Raw genomic sequence first — 7597 nt, 5'->3', positions numbered from 1 at the left:
CTAGTACAGATTCCAAGGGACAACTGCAGTTAATGAGTATACACAGAGTTCACACTGCATATATGGGGATATCTGTACAGAGACTTTGTGGGGCAATGAACTCCAGATTTCTCCCAATACTCCAAGCGAGGCGCATAGATGGTAAGAAAGGACAGCAAGAGTTGGACCAAAAAGAACAACCTCTCTAGGAATGTGAGAGGGACAATGGCAAAAATAAGCACAAACCAGCCCAGGTCACCTTTATTACACTCTTGTGGGCTAAGGAGCCCAGAGCATGAATTCATGGGCTTAAGAATTGGCTCTTTATCAAATAAAGTTAAAAAAAAAAAACCCAGCTATGTTGTGGGACTCAGGAAATTTAACAAAACCCCCTACCCCTGGACAAGCAGAGCAGGACTGACTATTTTGGGCTGCACCCACCTTGTGCTGACCTGCTTATTACTTAGGGGCACAACATTGTCAGTCTCATTCCTTTGGTCATTACAAAGCAACAAAAAACATTTAGAAGTTATTCATAAAATGTGGGAAGTTCAAGGAACATCTCTCTTCTGTGCCTCTTCTCTGGTGGTGGGAGAAGCAAGTCGTCAGGAGATGCTGCAGTAGTAGCTGGTTGATAGATGTTTTTTTCCACTTTTATTTTTCATAAAAGCAAGGATGAATGAGAACTAGTGGGAATGTCCCCTTCCCCAGTTGGGACAATGACTGGGTCGAAGTCCTTCGACCTTTCTTTGGAAGGTGTGTGGTGCAGAGGCAGTAGGGAAGGGTGGGCTTGCCAGTGGGAACGTTCACTGCTGACCTTCGCACACACACACACAGGTGGTGACTCTTTTGGGCTGCATGGTTTCTGATCCTCCCTTAGGATACAGCAATCTTAAAAAAAATATTGTATTATAATAATAATATGAATTTCTCTCTCGGTTTTTGTTTGTTTGTTTGTTTCTCCATTTCTTTTAGGGATTAGGAGGGGAGAGGGAAGAAAAATGTCATTCATCTTTCAGGTCCTGAACAGAGAACTTCTGTGTGGCTAAGTCTGGCCTCCTGAAGTGTGGGGGTGTTGGGCCACTCCTCTGAAGGGATGCAAGGCAGCACCCGCCGGGGAAAGTTGGCTTCAATCTGAAACTTTTCAGGGCTTTCTTTCAAGGAGAAGAAGTAGTCATGGATTACTGTTAGAGACTGTGAAAAGTGGAATCATCTCTCTACTCGAGAATCATTGGCTAATTTGAAAATGATCTTGACACTTTCAGGGTCATCAGGGGAAGGCTCTGGGGGCAGATACTGCAGCTTCCCCTCCTTTTCCTCTTGTAGATTCCGCGCACCTCTCTCCTCTGCCAACTTTTGCTGTTGCACCTCCTCCTCCTCCTTGCGCCCCTTCAGCTCTGGCTCCTCCCGTGTCTTCCTTTCCTTCTCCTGGTCAGCCCTGAGAGAGGCCAGATAGGCCTCGTCTTTCTGTTGTCGCAGGACCTGGGTCTGATTTCGTTCTTCCCTTTCAAGGCATTCTGACACGAGGTAAGTCTGGTTTGCATCCATGATACATGTCAGCTGGTTAATAAGGTCATCGGGTCCCACTGCAGTCGTTCTCTGATCCTTCAGCATAATCAAGGCCAGGAATGGATAGGTGTTCCCTCCTAAACCCTGCAAGACCCTATATCCCTCAGGTTTATTTGCGGAGCATGCCCAGCGAAGCATCCTAGTGTTTATTAGGGAAATAACTTCAGGGCCCAGAGTGTGTTGCAACAGAACTCATCGGAGTCCTGGGGATCATCTCCATGAAGACAACCCAAAAGCAACCAAAGCTCCCGCTTGGCATCGTTAAGTGCCTGGCTGTACGTTCCCTGGTGGAAGGCAGGGTGTGCCCTCCCATATTTCTCTTCAAAAGAGAGCATAAATGAAACAATGTCCCCAACGGGGTCAGTGACCCAGCTGCGAGGGGCAAACCTAAATATATCAAGTATTGTGTAGGTAAATCGGAATGGAAGCATTATTAAGTAATAACCCCATCCAGGCAGCCCCCTTGGCTGTGGTCTTGCAATAGCCTAACTGTAGAGCCTGTGCTCAACTGTATTAACTTGCAGGGGTCAGGATGGAGGTGGGTTGAAAACATCTGGCACACCCTCTTGTTCATTCAATCGGTCCTGTACAGCAGCCTCTATGTCCCAGTAATGCTGTTCCAAGGGATGGCAGCATTGATCCATAGTTGCTATGCCAGTTAGATCCTGAAACTGCAGCAGTTTCTCTGTCTGCTCCTGGGTTATATCCGGCTCCTCAGGCGCTGCCATTTGGCCGCCGCCTCTACGCTTCTTAAAGGAATGATTTGATTACCTCTTATTGTAACGTAATTTCCTGTTTTGATTTTCATACTCTGGGTGTTTTGTTTTGTTTTGCCTGTTTAAAAATTTTCCTCTAATTAAGTTGCTGATTTTAAAAATACATTACTCAAGGTTGCTTTTTCTTTGAACAGAATGAATAACAGTGCAGAATGACCACATTTAAAAAAAAATTACGCTTGAAACAGTACTTAATTCCATGTTATTTGCCATATTCAATTCGGTTTTCTTTTGTTGCTTAGCCCTATAAGACTACCTTTATATAAATAATATTTCCTTTCGAGCACTAGCCATATGAATTAACAAATGTCATACCTGAACTCTGACTGAATCATATTAATTTTGTCTTAATAATTATGTAAAAAATAATTATGTATATGTGCATACTTTTTTGTGGGGAAGGAGTGTAGAATAAAAGAAAGAATGAAAACAGATCCAGAATATTTTTTCATTAATGTATCTTGAAAAAATTAAAATGTACTTGTCCATACAAGTACATCTTTATTAAGATGAAACTTTGTTCATAATAAATAATTCTGCTATAAAACGTCTTAAATCCATAAGCTTTGTCAAAATGGTAAAATTGCTGAATAAACTGGCAACATAACTGGAAAGAAAACACAGACCTATGCACACAAACACACATTAAATAAGTAGCCATGAAGTCACAGTTTGACCCAGTGAAGAATTTAAAACTAGAAGCAAAAGGTAGTCCTTTTATAAATTGCTGATCTCCTCATACACCTTGTTGCTACGTTAGTTGTTTTGCTTAGGAAAGAGGATCATTCTGACAGCTACAATTTGTGTTTCTCTATAAAATTGGAGTTGAAATATTATAAGATATTCTTATGATCTGTTTGATATTTTTAAGAGTATTATTTATACAATATTGAAATAATGAGGAGACATCTAGTCACATGTTTTTTATTTACCAAAATTGGGCATCTTCTATTACCTCCATGGTGGCATCCAAGCCATTTCCCAGTTGGCTTTGTTTAGAGAGGTAAAATTAACTCATTCTCTCACCATCAAATGCCTAAAAGCCCAACTGGGAAATAGAGAGTAAGTAAGACCAAGAGAGATGATATTTATTGTCAAAAGGGATAACAGCTTAATAACTTAGTTATGACTTCTATAATAAATAAGTTTGTATTACATAGATATCACATATGTAATATTTAAATATTACAAACATGTTACTTATATAATGTATAAATATATAGTTACTCATATATATTAGTATATGTATCAATTGTATATAGATAGCATTGCTATTTCTTATATATATACCTACACACACAGAAGTATATATTGCATATGCCCTGTTTGTGTGTGTGTGTGTGTGTGTGTGAGTTAGGAAAATGTTAAAACAAGATCTCAATTAGAAATTCAGGTCCTAAAGACCATTCTAAGACATTATACTTTATTTGCTATGTGAGTTGTGTCTTGGAGCAATACTTCTGAAAGTTTGTTGCTTAAAGGAAGCATTGTGCTATACATTCCCACCTTAATGCCAGTTAATAAGTGAGGTAGGGGAAAGCGTCCATGAAGCTCCCTGGAACCTATTTGCTATACTACTCTAGGAACACTTTTAGTTATCTAAGCCCTCCTTATTGTTGTTATTTTTGACTTCATATATCTAGGGATCAATATATACGAAGTCATCTTTAACATCTGAGTACAACTCTGTTCCCATTATTCACTCACAGTCCTAAACACGGGATTTGGCGATTTAGCAGGTATTCCTTGAGTGCCTACTGTTGGTCTAGGTACTGAGTGAGCTATGGCTGGAAATACAATGAAGAGATTCCCATACTCATGAACTTAATAGTTTAAGGTAGACAAGGAAATGATCATATAAAATGCAAAATATAAGTGGCAGCATCTATAAATATAGAAAGCAGGTATTTCCTTAACTTTGAATGGCCAATCTGCATATATATGCAGCCCTCTGGACTGAGACCTGCAGTGCTCTGGAATTCAGCCAAGCCCAGAAATGATTTATTCTGGAAATTTGCTCACAGAGATGGGACTCAAAACATGTGGCTGATTCATTTTTGAAAACTTTTATTGAAGATGTAGAGACTTTTTACCTTTATTTACTTTTAGGTAGAAGTCAAATATTTCTGAGGGCTGTGGATTACTGCAAACTGAGTTTTAAACTATCCAATGGTGTTAAACTTGATCAGATGCTCTGAAAAGATAGCATGAAGTTTTTTTTTTTTTTTTTTAGATAGCATGAAGTTAAAAGTAAATTGAAAGACTGTAAACCTATTACTGTTTTCAATTTGAATGTTAGTTTGTGATTTGAAATTAGTGTGGAAGAAAAAACCAAATATCCAGTGATTAAAACTCAGAGCAGCATTGCTAAAACATTGCTCCAGAGGGGAGGGCTATGAAAATCCTATACAAATACATTCAAGAAGAGGTTTAGTTTTAAAAGGCAACAAAGGCAGTAAAATCTGTATTTTTCCATTCACAGTGTAAACTCTTTTAAATGCTCTTTAGCTACTTGCTTATCATATCTACCAGAGTTTAATGTAGAGAAACATGCTGAGTAGAAAAGTGAGCCCACATGAAGGAGCCTGGAAATGTTATAGAGCAAAGCTTTTTCAAAAAGTATTTATTTTCTATATGGCCAACAGCAGAAAGGCATGGGACACTATGGTGTACAGAGAGTTAAACTGTGTGCGTGTCTGGGGGTGGGGTGGCAAATGTAAGAAGAAATACTAATTCTGAGCCCTCAAAAACCTTTCCACTTTTCTGATAGCAAACTCTATTTGAATATGCGTGTTCAGCCTCTCCTAAGAGAAATCTTGTTCCTAGCCAAGAAAGGTAATGTCATATCAATCTAAACATTCAGCTATACATTGAATGTGCTGATCTGGTCATTAGGAACAAGGATACTGGTTACACATGCACTATTTCTGTTACCTGTTTCCTAAGAGATATCAAGATAATTGCTTTTTGTGCTTCAGTAATATTCTATGCATAATATTTCACTTGCTGCATTATTTTATAAGTATCTACCTCTGTATATATCTCTCTGCTTGAGGACGGGTACTCTTAATTGTCTTTCTGTTTGCAACACCTAACTCAGTGCTTGGCAGAAGGTTGGCACATGGTGTTTAATTCAAGGAATGACTATGTTTTTTGGCAGGCCAACTTCCTCTATAACTCACCAAGTACGGTTTTCTTTCTTTAAAGACTTTCTAAATAGAATGTATAAGTTAAAGGGCAAGAATTAATTATTAACAATTTGCCTAAGAAATTAAGTCTCTAGATGGCATAAATCATATGCTATCAGTAACATTCATGCTTCTGTTGAAAACCTATCAACCCTTCTACAATTTCAACTTACAATCTAAAATGTGAAAATATTCAGCTGGAGATGATCAAACCCACTGGGCTGGACAGAGCAATAGGTCAGCACCTTTGCCCACATCCACAGCCTGGAGGTGTTAGAAGGTAAGCAGCGCCTTCATCATTCTGGCAATCTATTTTAGTCTAAGTCTACATCAAAAGCCTGTCAGGGCTCAGTGCTGATAACAAAGCACTATCGCTTTTCAAAGTGACAGAGCATAGTGACATATCAACACTAGGACTTAAATGAAAAACCCCTTCTAATTTAATGGGGAATCTGCTGAAGCTGTATTCAGCCCAGAATCCTGGTTTTCAATTAAAACTTTTTCAGGGGATCCCTGGGTGGCTCAGCAGTTTGGTGCCTGCCTTTTGCCCAGGGCGTGATCCTGGAATTCCGGGATCGGGTCCCGCATTGGGCTCCCGGCATGGAGCCTGCTTCTCCCTCTGCCTGTGTCTCTGCACGCCCCCGCCCCCATGTGTATCATGAATAAATAAATAAATCTTAAAAAAAAAAAACTTTTTCATAGCAAGAGAAAAGTTTGGCATATCCTTTCCTTTTTTGAGGCAGTTATGGAATTGTGTGGAGAAGACAGTAGTATGGTGTAGAGATGGCCCGGTACTAGCTAAGTACGTATGAGCCCTTCTCATCCACTAATTGCAGTTCCAACAGTATAACAAAAGTCTTACCTAAAACTCATACTGCTGCTGATAGTCCTACTGCTTTATGATAGTCCTAGAGAGAGAGAGAGGCAGAGACACAGGAGGAGGGAGAAGCAAGCTCCATGCCGGGAGCCCAACATGGGAGTCGATCCTGGGACTCCAGGATCACGCCCTGGGCCAAATGAAGGCGCTGAACAGCTGAGCCACCCAGGGATCCGCAGAAAGGGCTTTAAAACAAAAAGGAGACAACAGGGGGAAGAAGGCCAGAGAGTAGAGTCCTCAACTCCCCCGATCCGCCAACCCACCTAGATAAATTTCCAGTCATCCTGGACACCTACCAATGCGACCTGAGAGTTAAAGAGAAGGGTTTTCCCTTCTAAAAAGGTAGAAGGTGGATACAAAGAAAGAAAGAAGCTGGGGGGGGGGGCGGTGGGGGCGGGCGGCTTCTAACAAGACAAGACAGGAAGGGCCCTAGCTCAGGATAGCACGGAGCCCCAGCAAGCGGGGCCTCAGGGAGAAGCATGGAGGGGGGGCAGGCGGGGAGCTGTGCCTCTTTATGCCTTCCTCAATATCTTTCAGGAACCTTCTGTGGTGTTTAGGGTAGAGATCCTTTACCGCTTTGGTTAGGTTTCTTCCTAGGTATCTTATGCTTTTGGGTGCAATTGTAAATGGGATTGACTCCTTAATTTTCGAGGCTCTTCTAACAACAACCTGTCAGTCAACAGCTCTTTCTATGTCCATTTATTTCCCAGGAGCTGCTGAGAATACGACGCAACAGAAATCAAGCAGACAACCTGGGTACACCTGCCCAGGATCACGGCGAAAGCTATTTGCCATCTTCCATAACAGAAAAGTTCAGCCAACGGATGAAAGCCCAGAGGGTAACATGAAAATTGATTCATTAAATAATAGCCTCAAGAAATCTTGTCCTAGGGGCACCTGGGTGTTTCTGTCAGCTAAGTCTCTGCCTCCTGGGTTTCAGCTCTGGTCATGACGACAAGGTCATCAGATTCACCCATATTCAGCATGGAGCCTGCTTCGTATTCTCTCTTCCTTTCCCTCTGCCCCTCTGCTCCTTACACTTGCTCTTTTGCTCTCTCCACACGCACAAAACAGAATCATTATTCAGTTTTGCTCGTGTGCCATTGTTAAGACAAACCTCCTAAGCCGTATTCTTTATGTTTCATGTGTCCACATTTTAACTTAAAAGGTCAGTCATTAGTTTGTGGCCAAAATTGTGAAATCGCATT

The 7597-nt window shown here is 40.9% G+C and overlaps 1 pseudogene; it reads right to left on the bottom strand.

The window, feature by feature from the left end:
- Positions 1-224: 224 nt before the first annotated feature.
- LOC140596758 (FAS-associated factor 2 pseudogene) lies at positions 225-6386 on the bottom strand (annotated as a pseudogene).
- Between the last annotated feature and the right edge of the window lie 1211 nt (positions 6387-7597).

The sequence above is a fragment of the Vulpes vulpes genome, unplaced genomic scaffold (assembly GCF_048418805.1).
Source record: "Vulpes vulpes isolate BD-2025 unplaced genomic scaffold, VulVul3 u000000630, whole genome shotgun sequence".
NCBI lineage: Eukaryota > Metazoa > Chordata > Mammalia > Carnivora > Canidae > Vulpes > Vulpes vulpes.
Note: the sequence above shows the minus strand (reverse complement) of the source record. Positions and strands in the feature narration are given on the sequence as shown.